This window comes from Gadus morhua, chromosome 7 (assembly GCF_902167405.1).
Source record: "Gadus morhua chromosome 7, gadMor3.0, whole genome shotgun sequence".
Classification (NCBI taxonomy): Eukaryota; Metazoa; Chordata; class Actinopteri; order Gadiformes; family Gadidae; genus Gadus; species Gadus morhua.
The window spans coordinates 19161087-19176436 of NC_044054.1; the positions used below are offsets into that span (position 1 = coordinate 19161087).

A 15350-nucleotide genomic window follows, 5' to 3' on the forward strand; every position below is an offset into this window, starting at 1 on the left:
TCAAAGTCAAAGAGCCTTCTTTTCCTGGCCAGTCCTTCAGTCCCGCCCCCCTCTCCCTCCGCCCCTGGAGCCTATCAGGGGGAGATATGTCGTGGTCTAATGTCAGAATCGAATGGTAAACCGCTCTGTAATGCACAAGCCCGGCTCTCTGCGCCGTCTCTCGCTAACCGCCCGTGGCACCCTCTCAGTGGCTTTAGGTAAAGAAGGATTTATGTGGGCACGCTCAGTTGACTCAGGAATCCGTCTTGGGTTACAAAAACAATGTTTATGTCGACGATAGAAGGGAACATTTGTTCTGTTGGCCTCGGCTAAGTAGTGTGTATACGTTTAGCTGCAATTAGTGTGGCCTTCTTAGAGCCAGAGCTTATGTGTGTAATCTCTTGTGTGTTTAGATTCTGCACTGGTGAAAGAAACACTGGGTTGGAGGAATGATATTGAGCGATACCAGTAGTTAAAGGCGTTTGCACGGTAAGGTTGAAGTGATATAGAGCTGAGACGGTCCCTATGGTAGAGGTGAGATGGTCCCCACGGGAGAGGTGAGATAGTCCCTAAGGTTGAGGTGAGATGGTCCCTACAGTAGAGCTGAGACAGTCCCTACAGTAGAGGTGAGATGGTCCCTACAGTAGAGCTGAGACAGTCCCTACAGTAGAGCTGAGACAGTCCCTACAGTAGAGCTGAGACAGTCCCTACAGTAGAGGTGAGACAGTCCCTACAGTAGAGGTGAGATGGTCCCCATTGTAGAGGTGAGATGGTCCCTACGGTAGAGGTGAGTTGATCCCCATATTAGAGGTGAGTTGATCCCCACGGTAGAGGTGAGATGGTCCCCACGATAGAGGTGAGATGGTCCCCACGATAGAGGTGAGATGATCCCCACGGTAGAGGTGAGTTGATCCCCATAGTAGAGGTGAGATGAACCCCACGGTAGAGGTGAGATGATCCCCACGGTAGAGGTGAGTTCATCCCCATATTAGAGGTGAGATGGTCCCCACGGTAGAGGTGAGATAGTCCCCACGGTAGAGCTGAGATGGTCCCCACGGTAGAGGTGAGATGGTCCCCACGGTAGAGCTGAGATGGTCCCCACGGTAGAGGTGAGATGGTCCCCACGGTAGAGGTGAGATGGTCCCCACGGTAGAGGTGAGATGGTCCCCATGGTAGAGGTGAGTTGATCCCTACGGCAGAGGCGTTTGTCTTTGCGAGGACAGAGTGGCCGTTCACACCACCTAAGGCTAGAGGTAGCCATTATCTCCCCTCCCAACGGCCCATGTCCATCAGCCACTGTCTATTCATATTCATATCCATGCCACCGGTTTATTTGGCTCACACCTTGTGCATCAGGAATACAAAATGGCAGCTTTGCAGGCTTACATGACACTGTCAAGCTCTGATGGGAGTAGCACCATGGATAATATTCCCAGATTGTGATTGCTGTTGACCGGATTTACTCAGTGAATTGGCAAGAGCGTCATGCCTAGAATATACAGCGGATAACAGCGTATATTTATGCTGTTTATATTTAGAATGTATATAGTTAGTTTATTTATGTTCAGTGGGTAAAACATATGGAGCGTCGCCCCGGCACCTTTTATGAAGCAGTGTCCTACTGTAATGTGGAAGGTTTCAACCTAAATATTTTGTCTCACACATTTTCCTTTTTAGAAACATTCAAACATTTATAATGTATACATTTATCCCCTGTAGGAAATATTTTACCACCATGGCTGTATAACGAGTGTTAGTTATTCCATTGCTGAAAAAATATTAGGGGCTCTTAGTAGGACGCAAACTTTTGTACTCCCCATGAGCCTTTAAATTAACTCTCTCAACAAGTTCAGAGAGTTCAGAAAGGAGAATCTCCTTCTCTTCTGGTTCCCTGTGCTGCTCTAAGAACAGGGCCTTTTGCATAGAGCGATCCAGTACAGTCACAACTAAAAACAGAGGGAGAGAGCGGGATAAATTTGGTTAGGCTCTGGTCAGGATAAATGACTGCAATTGACGCTTCAATTGCACCCTGTAGAGTAGAGGTTAACCTCAGTGTGTCTCTGATTCTCAAACACATGCAGTGAGAAAACGGGCCGACCTCAGGGTTGATGAGAGGGTGTACAGAGCCAGTTTGTGAGCAACATGTACCCTTCAAACACACAATACCTGGCATGTGTTTCCTGGTTGATTCCGTCTCGCATCCCAATCAAGGCCCAGACCTTTATCCTGAATTCAGAGTACTGATCTTCGAGTGCATTTGATGCATGGGGCCCGGATACCATTGTGACAGACAGTAATGCCATCCCCCTATTCATATGTACACCGTGCTCTTGAAAAGGCAGTGATTTATTGGGTGGATGATGGCGGTGTATAGCGTTACGCAAGGATGTTGTAAAGGAAATTGAAAGCATGTGCGTTTCACATAAACTGCGCCTAACAAACTGCAAAATGTTCCATTTTATCACCCCCACCTCCGCCTACCCCGCCCCCACCCCCCCACCCCCCCCTGGTTTCAACATCACTGGCTCTCTTGGCCCGCGGTCCTTCTCAGCTTGCCCAAACGCATCAACATCATCCGGACTGTCGCCATCTGTTAGAGATTGTGCAGCTCCTGGCGGGAGCTATTCGATTTCAGGGGTTCCAGCCCCCCCCCCCCCCCCCCCCCCCCCGCCCCTCCACCCTCACCACCACCACCAGCTCCACCACCACCGGCCCCCTCTGACACCGCTCTTTATCCCACATGTCACATTCTACTGTAAACAGCGTCACACAAAACCTCCAAAAGCCCCACCAGGGACGGCTCTCTTGTTTCTTTTGGTGTTGGCGCTACCCGAGGAAGGACTAAAGGGCTCTGTTGTAGCGGGGGCCCGGTACTGAGCGTCTGGCTGAGCCCGCATGGAGGCCAGCCAGCCAGGCCAGCGGATGAGAGATGAGGCATCAGAGGGTTGGAGGGGGGGGGGGGGTTGACAGAGTGCTTGGAGGGGATGTTTGGGGAAGTCCCAACATGGAAGCGCCTCAGCCCTTAAGACTCCCCGCGCTCGGCTAACGGAGTGCGGCGGCGTTGGCGTGGTCTGCGATGGAGGCGGCGTTCTGATGTGTGACCCCGCCCAGCCAGGTCTTGACGCGGAACAGGTCTGTCCCTGGTCTCCATGCACCCACCCAGGAGCGATGGTGGGTGTGGTGGTGGTGGTGGTGGGTGTGGTGGTGATGGTGGTGGTGGTGGTGGTGGTGGTGGTGGTCGGAGAGGTGCTCAGGACAGAGGAGGCATTGTTCCCCGCCGCAACCTGAGCCTGGGGCAGCCGCTGCCCATCGGGGGGGGGGGGGGGGGGGGGATCACATTGTCGGACTCCCACCCCGACACCACCACCAACCGCTACACCCCGAAACCGCGACTCCTTGCATGGAGCTGTGTGTGGCTCTTGACATGGGAGGCGGCGTAGCAGCTGACTGTTTGGATGGCTCGGCACAGTTTGAATAAACAGCCCCTCTCCCCCCCCCCACCTCCCAGAGCAGCAGTCCCACAGCCATAAGTCATCAGCGTCAGCCCTGCAGACGGAGATCCCCGGGTCATTTCAAGAGTTACTAGTGAGAAGCGGGTCGTTGTGGCTTGGCTAAGGAGTAGGAAGGGGTTTGGCTCTGATGAAGACACTATATTCTCACCTACCTCCTGGTGTCCAGACGGACGGACAGACAGACAGGGTACAGACATGTGGAGACCACACACTGTTTTCCAGGGCTCGGAGGAGAAAATGGCGAGTAGATAGAAGAAGAGAGACTCTATCCCTTTGTTTTTACACTCTTTCTCTTTTAAACCCTGCCAAACCTCCGCAAAGAGGTAACTACCCGTAAGCGCTAACGTATACATACATAAATATACTCAGTTGCTCCATGTAGACTAAAGGCGTACACATGCACACGGTTATGCATGCATATGCTCATGCTCACAGTCCTCTGTACCCTGATACCCTATGGAATGTTGTTGGCCGTCTGTGGTCCGGGCAGCGCTTTAAACCTGATCCCCGTAAACGGTTTGAACTCCACTGTGTAGTCTGCTGCAGACGCATTAGGAAAGCAAAACACGACGACTCCAATTTGGACGCGGGGCGACATGGGCCTGACTGATGGGCCTTCAGGGGGAGATACCTCTTAGTAGGAAAGACAACTGGACCTCCATACTCCCTGACCCCCTGTCCCTCCCTCCAGGCCTCACCGCCTCTTCCCCTGCCTTCCTCGCCTACTACCTGCCTCCCTCCCTCCCTCCCTCCCTCCCTCCCTCCCTCCCTCCCTCACCCTGTTAAAGTCATGTTATTTGCTGGTGTCAGACCTAGCTGTCACTCTCTTTATGGGGGCTGGCGAGAGGGCTGCTATACGGTGCCACCCCCCCCCCCCTGGCCAAAGAAATCAATTGAGCTCAGTGGGATGAAAGAGAGAGAGGGAGAGAGAGAGAGTGAGAGCTAGAGAGAGCTAGAGAGAGAGAGAGAGAGAGAGAGAGAGAGAGAGAGAGAGAGAGAGAGAGAGAGAGAGAGAGAGAGAGAGAGAGAGAGAGAGAGAGAGAGTGAGAGCTAGAGAGTGTGTGTGAGAGAGAGAGAGACTTTTTTCCACGGCTGCCGTGCCACAGATGAGCCGCTCTTGAAAGGCCCTTAAACAGTGTTGGAGTGTCTTGAAAGAAAGGCAGCAGGGGGAAAAAAACAGAAGCCATTAACCTCTCGAAGGCTGCCAGCTGTCCGGTTAGCTGCCACCCTTGTGGACCTTATGGTGGTGCGTGTGTGTGTGTGCGTTAGGGTGTGTGTGTTCCACTACGGCCCTCTGAGCTCAGTTGTCGCCTGGCCAGAACTCCACGGAGCAAAGCCCAGACCAGAGCATCACCAGGCTGTGAGATACAGGAGCCGCATCTATCACGCTCGGACCTGCTGACTGGTAAAGTTCTACTGTGTGTGTGTGTGTGTGTGTGTGTGTGTGTGTGTGTGTGTGTGTGTGTGTGTGTGTGTGTGTGTGTGTGTGTGTGTGTGTGTGTGTGTGTGTGTGTGTGAAAAAGGGCAGAGAAGGCTGGCACTGTTTATGAACAAGTGCATGTTGTGAGTTTGGGGTTGCGTTGCAGAAGAGGGATTTTGCTCTTTTGAAGTCCTTGGCTGAAGAGGCGTAGTGAGTCTACTCAGAGTTTGAAGAAGGGAATTCAATTGCAGCCTTGGTGTGTGTGTGTGTGTGTGTGTGTGTGTGTGTGTGTGTGTGTGTGTGTGTGTGTGTGTGTGTGTGTGTGTGTGTGTGTGTGTGTGTGTGCTTGTGTGTGTGTGTGTATGAGTGTTCGAATGGGTGCATGTATTAACTGCATAAAGCCTTTTCACTCTCTATTTACATTGCATAGTTATTGTCTCTAGACCTTCTACTTGCAGCACTCAGAGACAAGAGTGTTTCTATCGGTATGCATGATGGTCTCTGGACACTGTATCAATGAGCTCCAGGTTGTTATTGGACACAGTGGGACAGCAGGCGTTTATCATACCCCATTAGCACCAGTGTTCATTATGTTGTCTAAACAATGTCTTGAGTTTAAAGGACATGTCTTTGCCTTCCACCCGTGGCTATTTTCTGTTTGCATGTGCTAGTGTGGTGGTGAGAAGGGGATTTAGTTTGTCAGCAACGTTTCTTTTATCTCTCTCTCTCTCACTCGCTTTTTCTCGCTTGCTCGCTCGCTCTCTCTGTCTCTTTCTTTCTCTCTCTCTCACTCTCTTGGCCTCTCTATGTCTCGCTCACTCGCTCTCTCTCTCTCTCTCTCCCTTTCGGTCTCTCTCTCTCTCTCTCTCTGTCTCATACTCTGACAGACACAAACACACACACACACACACTTCACACACACACACACACGCAGTAAAGTAGAAGGGCCACCTACCGCTCGTCCCTCCGCACCATTAGAGATACCCGAGGCCTTGTGAAAAGATCAGCTGGCCTCCTTCACGCTCAACATGTCTGAGGTCAACTGCTCTCGTGAGCGTCCACAGCTGCCTGTGGTCTCTGGGGGGTCTTTCCACGCGGCCCGTGACAGGGGCGCACCAACCGTTGGCCAGGGCCTGCGCGGCCTGCACCGCATCAAAGCCGCCGGGAGACTGGGCCTGTCAGACAGACAAAACAAGCAGCGAAGGGCCTCTGAGAGGCCCCACAGCGCCCCCTACTGCCCAAACCATCTTAACCCGCTGCCGTTGGTCTCCGTTTGTTTCAGACCAATACGCCTGAATAAGTGAAAAAAATAGATGACATTTGATAATCGTATGATATGATGAAAAATAGATCGATAATAGATATGATTATTGACAATTAAATGGGATTTGAGTCGTATTGTGAGAATCAGAATCCCTTTCTAACCTAACTTACCTACCCCTACTCATGCATTGCAGCCCCGCCTTTACTGGCCCATGGAGATGTAAATATACAAGTATATATATTTATCAACAGACCCGTTCTCCGCGCGGCCACATCAGCGTAGCCTCCCGGGGAGAGAGGGTGGGTGATGAGGTGGAGGTGGGGGGGTAGGGGGGTGTTAGGTAATGGTAATGGGATACTTTCGCCCATAGACCCGACAACCTCCACACGCATCCACATTTGCTCGCCGCCAAAGCAAAACAGTGATAGAGGGCTAGAGAGAGAGGAGTCTAGACAGAGAGAGAGCCAGAGAGGCTTAGAGAGAGAGAGAGAGAGAGAGAGAGAGAGTAAGAGAGGGAGAGAGAGTCCTTCATGCTCCTAGGTTTCTGCGAGCTGTCGAGGAGGCAGTTGCAGATTCCCGGCGTGCTGCTGGCGGGGTGAGAAGTGAGGAGCGCGGCACTGAGAGAGGTCTAGAGAGAGAAAGAGAGAGGGAGAGAGAGTGAGTGAGAGAAACAGTTAAGAGCCCTTAGAGGAACTGCTGTAATCAGAGCTACCGTGGGCGAAGGAGCACTCCACCACCTCCACCACCAGCAGCGTTGACGCTGGTTAATAAATGGCTTTATTATGACAGCACAAAGAAGAGACAGAGCCCGATTTTGCCTCCTGGCTGACTCGATATGAATGGAACCAGGATCGATACTAGGAAAGGTAGGAGATAGGACTCACTCTCTTTCTCCCTTAACTCCCTCTCGTTCCATCTACCTCTCTCTCTCTCCTCCCTCTCTCTTTCTACCTCTTGCTCTCTCTCTCTCTTCGTTGCCTGTAGCTATTTCTACCTCTCTCTGTCTCCCTCTCTATCTCTCCTATCTCTCCTATCTCTCTCTCTCTCTCTCTCTCTCTCTCTCTCTCTCTCTCTCTCTCTCTCTCTCTCTCTCTCTCTCTCTCTCTCTCTCTCTCTCTCTCCCCCTCTACTGCTCTCTCACTCTCTCTCCCTCTCTCTCTCCCTCTCTCTCTCTACCGCTTCCTGTTTCTCTCTCTTTTTTTATTGGTCTATCACTCATTTTCCTTTGAGGGTCTGTCTGCGTTTCTCTGTCATCTCAGCGCGCTCTCTCTCTCCCTCCCGCTGTGCACATGTGTTGGTTCTCTCTCTCTCTCTCTCTCTCTCTCTCTCTCTCTCTCTCTCTCTCTCTCTCTCTCTCTCTCTCTCTCTCTCTCTCTCTCTCTCTCTCTCTCTCTCGTCCTCTGTGGACTGGCCTCACATCTGGGCTCACAGACGAGAACGTTCAGCGGCTTAACCCATGCCCAATTACACCAGATTGTGGCCATTTAACAGGGGATCACAGGGGGCCTATCTTAGCTAAGAGATTTAACTCATGGTTAACCGCACACACATAAACAAACCATTGCACACACGCATGCACTCCCAACACACACACAGACCAGGGCAGATGGTCATGAAAGATATAAAGGTACATATATCACACTTCTCCAGAATGTATCTCCCCCATACCACCTGCCGAGATTTTACAGATAGTTGGGCTTCGGCACTTGCCATGTGGAATTTGTCTGTAAAAACGTTGTACTCATCAAATATAGATGTGAGGAGATGGGCTGAGCACCCTCCCTCTCCCAGCCTGCCCAGGTTGCCCTTTCACTTGATCACCGCTCGTTACATTACCGACCCCGGTGTGCCTTACCACCGGGCCATATGACCACACTCTCTCTGCAACATTACACCACCCCCCTCCCCATTCCTCTACATCGCCCAGCCACCCCACGGCTCCAAAAGGGCAAGGCTAGAAGCAATAAAACCCAGCGCGAGAGTCCGACACACATGGAGAGAGGGAAGTCCAGCCAGGGACGTTGGTAACCAGACACCGACCCCTAAACGCCCCACCGTTGACCCTTCTACCTCCAGAGGAGCCGCCGACATGACAGGCTGCGGGTGGTGAATAGTCTGACACCCCCGTAAACCCCCCCACCTGGTTTCGACATCTGGGGCCACGTCCAACAACTCGCATGCCTCCGCTGTCGCGGTGTTGGTACTGCAGGACCCTCTGGAGGCATGGCAGCTCTGGCGCAGCACGGAGCGAACTTGCGGCGGCTACAGCGCTCGTGGTGGCAGCTCATGCTTGGAAAGTGGGGGATGGGGCCGGGGAGGAAACGATTCTGGAGTGGGGAACAGGGAGGGGTGTTGAAATCCAAGGATTGTTTGGCCCTGAGATCAGTAGGGATTAAAATCAGTGACAAGATATTGCAAGAGCAAAGAACGGCATGGCAGCCTCTCGCCCCGACACCGCCACGTTAGCAAACATTGGATTAGCCTTTAACTTTTGGCTTGGGGTGGGGGGGTGACGAGTTTGTTCAAGCGTTCCTCACTGCTTCCTCTCGGAGGCCCCTTTAACAGGACAGCTAAGTATGGGCCCCCAGAGAGAGACCGAGGGAGTGCTGCACGGCGGGGCCGTCTCTCAGAAGGAGCCCTTGGGTAAGTGTGAGGACTGCTCAGGGTGCCCTGAGGATTGCCTACACACCATTCAGCGCTGGGGAGGAATTTCTGGGGCCTGGGGGGAGCTCTCACACAAACACACTCGTTAGCCAGGGAGCTGAGTTCAGCTGTCATTTTATAATACGTACTCCAGAGAGGTCTGTTATCATTTCCCTGTTGGATAACCAAAGAGCTCAGCGACGAGGTGCAAGATCCTGTTGAACTCTGGCAACTCATGGGCAGTGGAGTCACCGAGGACCATGATCCAGGTGGACAACCAAACACAGCTGTGGACCACCGGTCCGTCTATGTGTGAGGTTTGTGGTGGGAGCGAGGGAGAGAGGGCGGTGTTTGTTGTTCCTCCTCGTGTGTATGAGGGGGGAGGAGGGAAGGGAACGGTCTAAGATGTCTGCCATTAACTGATCAGGCGGCCCTCATTAAGACCAAATAAACAACATCTACCTCCTGGCCAAGGTCAGCGGCAGGGAGCGCGTGCTGTCTCCGGGGTCAGCCCACTGTCAACACCCGCGGTTTCCAGCACCTAATGCTGGTGTCAAACTAAATAGGAAAGCAGGCAGAGTAAGAGCTTTTTTTCTTCTGCTTCTCTCTTATTGGACCGAAATGCTTTCCAGATTTCAACACGACCCGGAGGAGAGAAGGGGGTTTCTTTCATATCTTCTTAGGCAAGGACATGGTCCGCTGTGAGCAATTTTTTCCACTTTCATTGGAACGAATTAATCGCTTTGCACATCAAGGTTTATATTTAATTTTATTTGACTTAATAGGCTCGGATTTAAATTGCCGCAGCTCCAGTCCGTCTGTATAATAAGTGATGTTTACACAGACGGGAATTCGTTAATTACGTTTTTTTAACCAAAGAAAAAAAAAGTCCAGGAGCAATGACTTCATCCGTTAAATTGACTCAACGTTAAACCGCCGCAGTTCATTTATTTGAAGGTTCATGACGAGATGTGACCTGACAGGGAAGGGAGGAATGGCTGTCGCTCTTTAGATAAACAACAGTGTTATTGTTCCAGCTCCATGACTGGGAGGCATGGACTCCAAACCCCACCACCCACAACCGCGTTTGGTTTTGTGTCGGTTCTAATGCTGTAGTATGTAGTAAGACTTTTTTTTATTTTTTGTCATCTCAATCAAATGAGTCTGTTCCTTCAGATGTTCTTACCAGTGACCCGGGGCTCTAAAGTGTGTTTCCAATGGCAGGCTGACAGGAACATTAGCACTCTTGACGACTCAGAGAGAGTCTGATATGGTGCCTCAGTGGCCTCAGAATTCTGCCTACTGCAGCACCACCAGAGGAACAAGAGAGAGAGAGGGTGAGAGAGAGAGAGAGAATACAGCAGGCAGATGGGCCGAGAGAGAGGTAGAGAGTTGGCAGTAGACAGTGGGATGGTGAGTGAGTGAGCGGGACTTTGAAGGACTCTGGCAGCTGTGATGGACAGGCCAGGGATTCTGGGATGTCAGCGCTTCTCTCTAGATAGTTCTTGTCGTTTTTCTTTTTTTTAAACAAGACTGTAGAAATCGTGCCATGTGCCTGTGTGACCATTCACTCCCCCTGGCTCTCTCCCGGTCTCTTTCTTTATCTACCTCTCTTTCTCTTCCTCACCTTGTTTGTATCTTGCTCGATCTTATAACAAACCTGCTGAAAAGAGGACTCCATGGTTGACTTGCTTGCATTTTCAGGAAGCTAACCTTAGCTTATTTGACCAATCGTCAACTGTTATTAAAACCAACCGATTTTAAGCTCAGTGTTAACAAGCTGGGGGATCCATTATTGGCAACAGGAAGGAGATCATCTTGCAGTTGATGTTGGTTATTTCTATCAGTGACAGCCATATTACCCGTGACATTTGACTTGACGCCACTGGGGGGTCAGTGTCAAAAAGAAAGTGGAATGATGTGTCATCATCAGAGTAGATTAAAATATTCCACCGCTAGATGGATCAGCAGTGTTCTCTGGTGGATTAACCCAGAGGCTCTTCCCTTCCCAGGTGAAAACAGTTTGTTGGCGGCAAGCGTGCTCCATGCAACAGAAGCAGGTCACCTGCTATTGCATCATTACCTCTGGTTCAAGAGGGGCTCAATGATGCAGCCCTGTGATTGGCTCAGGATTCTGCGTGTTTCCACTTCATCTCTACTCCCTACATCCTTCCTTCCTCCCATATTCCTTCCTACCTTCCATCCTTTTTCCTAATTTGATCTTTCCTTTCTTTATTCCCTTTATTCCTTCCTACCTTCTTTCCATCATTCCCTCCTGTTCCCACCACCAGCTCTCTCTCTCTCTCTCTCTCTCTCTCTCTCTCTCTCTCTCTCTCTCTCTCTCTCTCTCTCTCTCTCTCTCTCTCTCTCTCTCTCTCTCTCTCTCTCTCTCTCTCTCTCTCGCTCCGGTTGTGGCTCAGCTGCCGCGCGCCCTCCGCCAAAGCCGCCTTCCATTACATGAAACATGAAACACAAGCCTGCGCGTTAATATGAATACATCACTTTGTTTTGACAGCTTGATCTGAAGACGTACCTGCTTTAGATACACAACCGCACACCTCTTCTTTTTCCACCCCCCGCTGCCTGCGGTCGTTAACAAGAGGCGCTTGACAAGAAGCAAACAGGGACGCCGGCCAGGTCAGATGCTCTGGGTGATTTAAGGTTTGCTGCTTGCCCAGTAGCAGGGTGTGGAGGGGGGGATGTGGGTAGAAAGATCAAGGATGCTTCTCGCCTTATACCATGGGAACCTGCAGTGGGTGTAATTATATCCCATGCGCTAGTGCGCATACTGTTCACTCCTCTCGCCGTACGACCTGCCAAGTGGCATTCAATCATCGGGGAAGGACCGGCGGTTCCCCACCTCTGCCGGTGCTTTGCTTTAAATTAGCAGACCACACACACACACACACACACACACACACACACACACACACACACACACACACACACACACACACACACACACACACACACACACACACACACACACACACACACAAAGTGTAGCAACGCGCTCAGTGGTTATGCGATCACATCAACGTGACCCCTATCGGGATGTTTCCTCTTAAATGATGGCACGGGTGAAGCATGCATGTGCCTTGGGCTATTTTAAAGGGGAGGTAGGGGATGGGATGATGGACCATGGTGGTGGTGGTGGGGGTGTTGGTTTGGGGTGGTGGTGGTGGTGGGGGTGGTGGTGGTGGTGGTGGTGGTGGTGGTGGTGGTGGGGGTGTTGGTTTGTGGTGGTGGTGGTGGTGGTGGTGGTGGTGGTGGGGGGGGTGTTGGTTTGGGGTGGTGGTGGTGGTGGTGGTGGTGGTGGTGGTGGTGGTGGTGGTGGTGGTGGTGGGCTGTCAGAGGATCGGAACGTCCCAGACATGTCTACAGGAGCCAATCTGTCATAGTGTCTCTGGGGGCCCAGCGCAGAGCTGTCAGACCACCCCACAGTGAGAGAGAGAGAGAGGGAGAGAGAGAGAGGGATTTTTGGCCGGACTTCTAGGCACGGAACAGGGAGAGGATGTTTGGTGCCAAAGGGTCAGGCCGTTGATCTGCCATTTACATTTTTAAAGAGGATGATGATGTTGGCTCATGTTGAGTTTATAATTATTTATACAGGCCGGGGCCGTAAAAACAAGGGATGACATTGAAACATAATATGCTAAATTGATCTCGCAATTTACTACCCCGATGACCTCAGTCCCTGTTAAGACACAGTATGCTTCCCGTCTCGTTTGTCAAGCGCCCTAATGGCTTTACCCTCTGTGTGTCGTAGTGCGGTTCACATGACCGGAGGTCTGTGGACGCCTGCCAGCGAAGGCTTTAATATCAAGGCTACGTCTCTCCCACCACGTGGCTGAAGGAGAGCTCGTCATCTGCCTCGTATACTTATACCCCTGGAAACCGCTCCTACTTACGACGGCTCATTCCCGTCTAATAACTGCAGATACATTTTCAGGGGAATCATATGTCGTAGTTGGAGAAGTTCGCATCATGATGTAACTTTGTAAAAAGCGTGTGACACACATGCTGAAAACACATTTTCAGCATCTTCTCAGTGTGATTACTCCATCATGTAACCGCTCATACTGCGGTTGCGTGTGTGTGATGAAATCAGTCAGCAGGTTAGCCCGCTGTGTTAGCCTGCTAGACTAGCCTGCTGGGATAATGAGTTGGCTCTCTTAAGCCTCAATCTGCCCCCCCCCTTGTGATTAGCCCCAACAAAGCTCCCCCCCACACACACACACACACACACACACACACACTTAGACTCACTGAGGCACCCAGCTGACCACCACAAAACCCGCCTGCTAGCCTTGAAACAAAAGAGGAGAAAAACACAAGACCGATGCCCAGCAGCCCACCACCACCTCCTCCCGCCGTCGCCTCCTTCAGCTCGGCTCATTTCCCATTCAAATCCCCCGGCAGGCGATGTGTGTTCCCGTTGGAACCCAGCTGATAATGCCATGCAGAAGAGGTCACTGGTGGGGGGGGGGGGGGGGGAATCAGAGCCTGGGGGGAAGGAAACAGCCAGGATTTTCTTTTGGGACGGGGGGCGGGAGGGGATGTTTTTTTGTATTTGTTTTCAGGGATAAAGGAGACTGACAAATGATCCCCCGTGGGAGATGTGCAGAGTTCCTCTCCTGCACCTCCCCCTCCTCCCCCTCCACCTCCTCCTCCTCCCCCTCCACCTCCTCCTCCTCCCCCTCCACCTCCTCCTCCTCCTCCTCCTCCTCCCCCTCCACCTCCTCCTCCTCCCCCTCCTCCTCCACCTCCTCCTCCTCCCCCTCCACCTCCTCCTCCTCCCCCTCCACCTCCTCCTCCTCCTCCTCCTCCCCTTCACCTCCCCCTCCACCTTCTCTCTGGGGGCTTCGTTATGGCCAGAACACACACTTTCCTGTTTTAGCATGTTAGCACATTTCTCAAAACAAGCTTGCCAACCTCTGGGATGCTACCTTCTAGCCACAGTGTGCAGTGTGTGTATTCAAGCGTGTGTGTGTGTGTGTGCGTGTGCGTGTGTGTGTGTGTGCGCGTGTGCTGCAGAAGTTGGTGGGGTTGAAAATGTGCTATTTCTCCTCCACCCGCCTGTCAGGGCTGTCATTTGGCCGCCCTGGCCACTGTCCGTCGGGGGGTAATGATATTCATGAGCTCATGATTACTGCGTGACTGTGTGTGTCCATTACTTTTACTAACCATTACATATAGATGCCTCGCAGGCAGGGACTGCACACACTCAGTCCAGTAACCGACACTCTTCCAACCCACTTCAATCCGGCCAAGTGTGTGTTTTGTCTCATCTGTCTGATGCGGGCAGATGTCTCGGTCCAATTCTCCTTCGGAGCACTGAGCCCGAGTCAATCGCTGTGATTGTAGGTATCGATCGTGATCTTGCACCAAGCCCGGCCTCCCCTGACCCCTGCTACTGCTGTATGGGATGCACTCCGGGAGGGCCCTGCCAATACCAACTTTGGCATTTGAATGCTAATGCTTAGTCTTGCAATAGAGCACTGCTTTTCTCTCTCCGCCACTTCAGCTCCTACACCCCCCCCCCCCCCCCTCCCCTCCCCAGCCCAGCTTACTCCCAGTGGGGTTTCCACTCCAACCATCACCACCACCAATTCCCTTCCCCCCCAACCCATCCAGTCCCACCGGGGTTGGAACTGCTCTGAGCCGTCCTGGGGCCCTCCGGGGCCCTCCCAGGAGACGGGGAGCCGAAGTACCGCTGGGGCCCTTCCCCCCGTCCCCCCGTCCCCGTCCCCTTCCGCGAGGCCCCTCAGGGGGTGATGGGTTCCAGCTGAAGCCCAGGAGAGGGGGTGGAGCCGGAGCCAGACCCGATATAGAGCTCGGTGCCACAGAGGATTATAGCTAGCTAGTCACACCCCCGTTCCCTCCCAGGAGGTCCGGAGAGAGTTAATCACAGCGTACGTATGAACTCATCATTCGGTCCCAGCCTCCCTCCCTCCCACTTTACACCCCAGAGCACCCGAGCCCTCTTCTGCCTCTGGAGAGCCACGCAGGCCCACGGCCCCGGCTGCAGCACCTAGAATAGGGCCTAGGCGCTCCTCTGTGGTGATGGAGAGTCCCAGCAGAGAATGCATCCACTTTGCGTGGAGCCTAATAAACATGTTGTTGTTGTTCATTGCGTGAGACTCACACGTCGTGGGTTTCTCGGTTGTAAGGCCTTAAGGGGGCAATGTTGCCGTGTGATCTAGAGACCTTCTGCAGGACGGAGGGGATTGGTGCGTTTCTCTGGTCTGCGTTCGGTTAGGAGGACGCTTTCACTGATTGTGATTTACTGTTTGAGTGTGTTGGTGTTCATATGTGGTTTTATGAAGGAGTCCTCCGGGCAGGATTTGAATAGTTGGACTGTTTGTTATCCCACGGTGTCGACGGTTCACAAATGGGGCTGGATGTTCCCCCTGACAAAAATAGCTGAAACTAAGCCAACAACAGGGTTTATCATTTTTGTTGTGATTTTAATTCATTCAATCTAAATCGGTTTGATTTTCCTTGAAGAAAGGGGCCGATAATGTTGGAC

General features: G+C 52.2%; 1 protein-coding gene across 3 annotated transcripts in view; it reads left to right on the forward strand.

Annotated features, from left to right (window-relative positions):
* auts2a (activator of transcription and developmental regulator AUTS2 a) overlaps window positions 1–15350 on the forward strand; it is a 268221-nt gene that overhangs the window by 235314 nt on the left and 17557 nt on the right. The window lies entirely within an intron of this gene.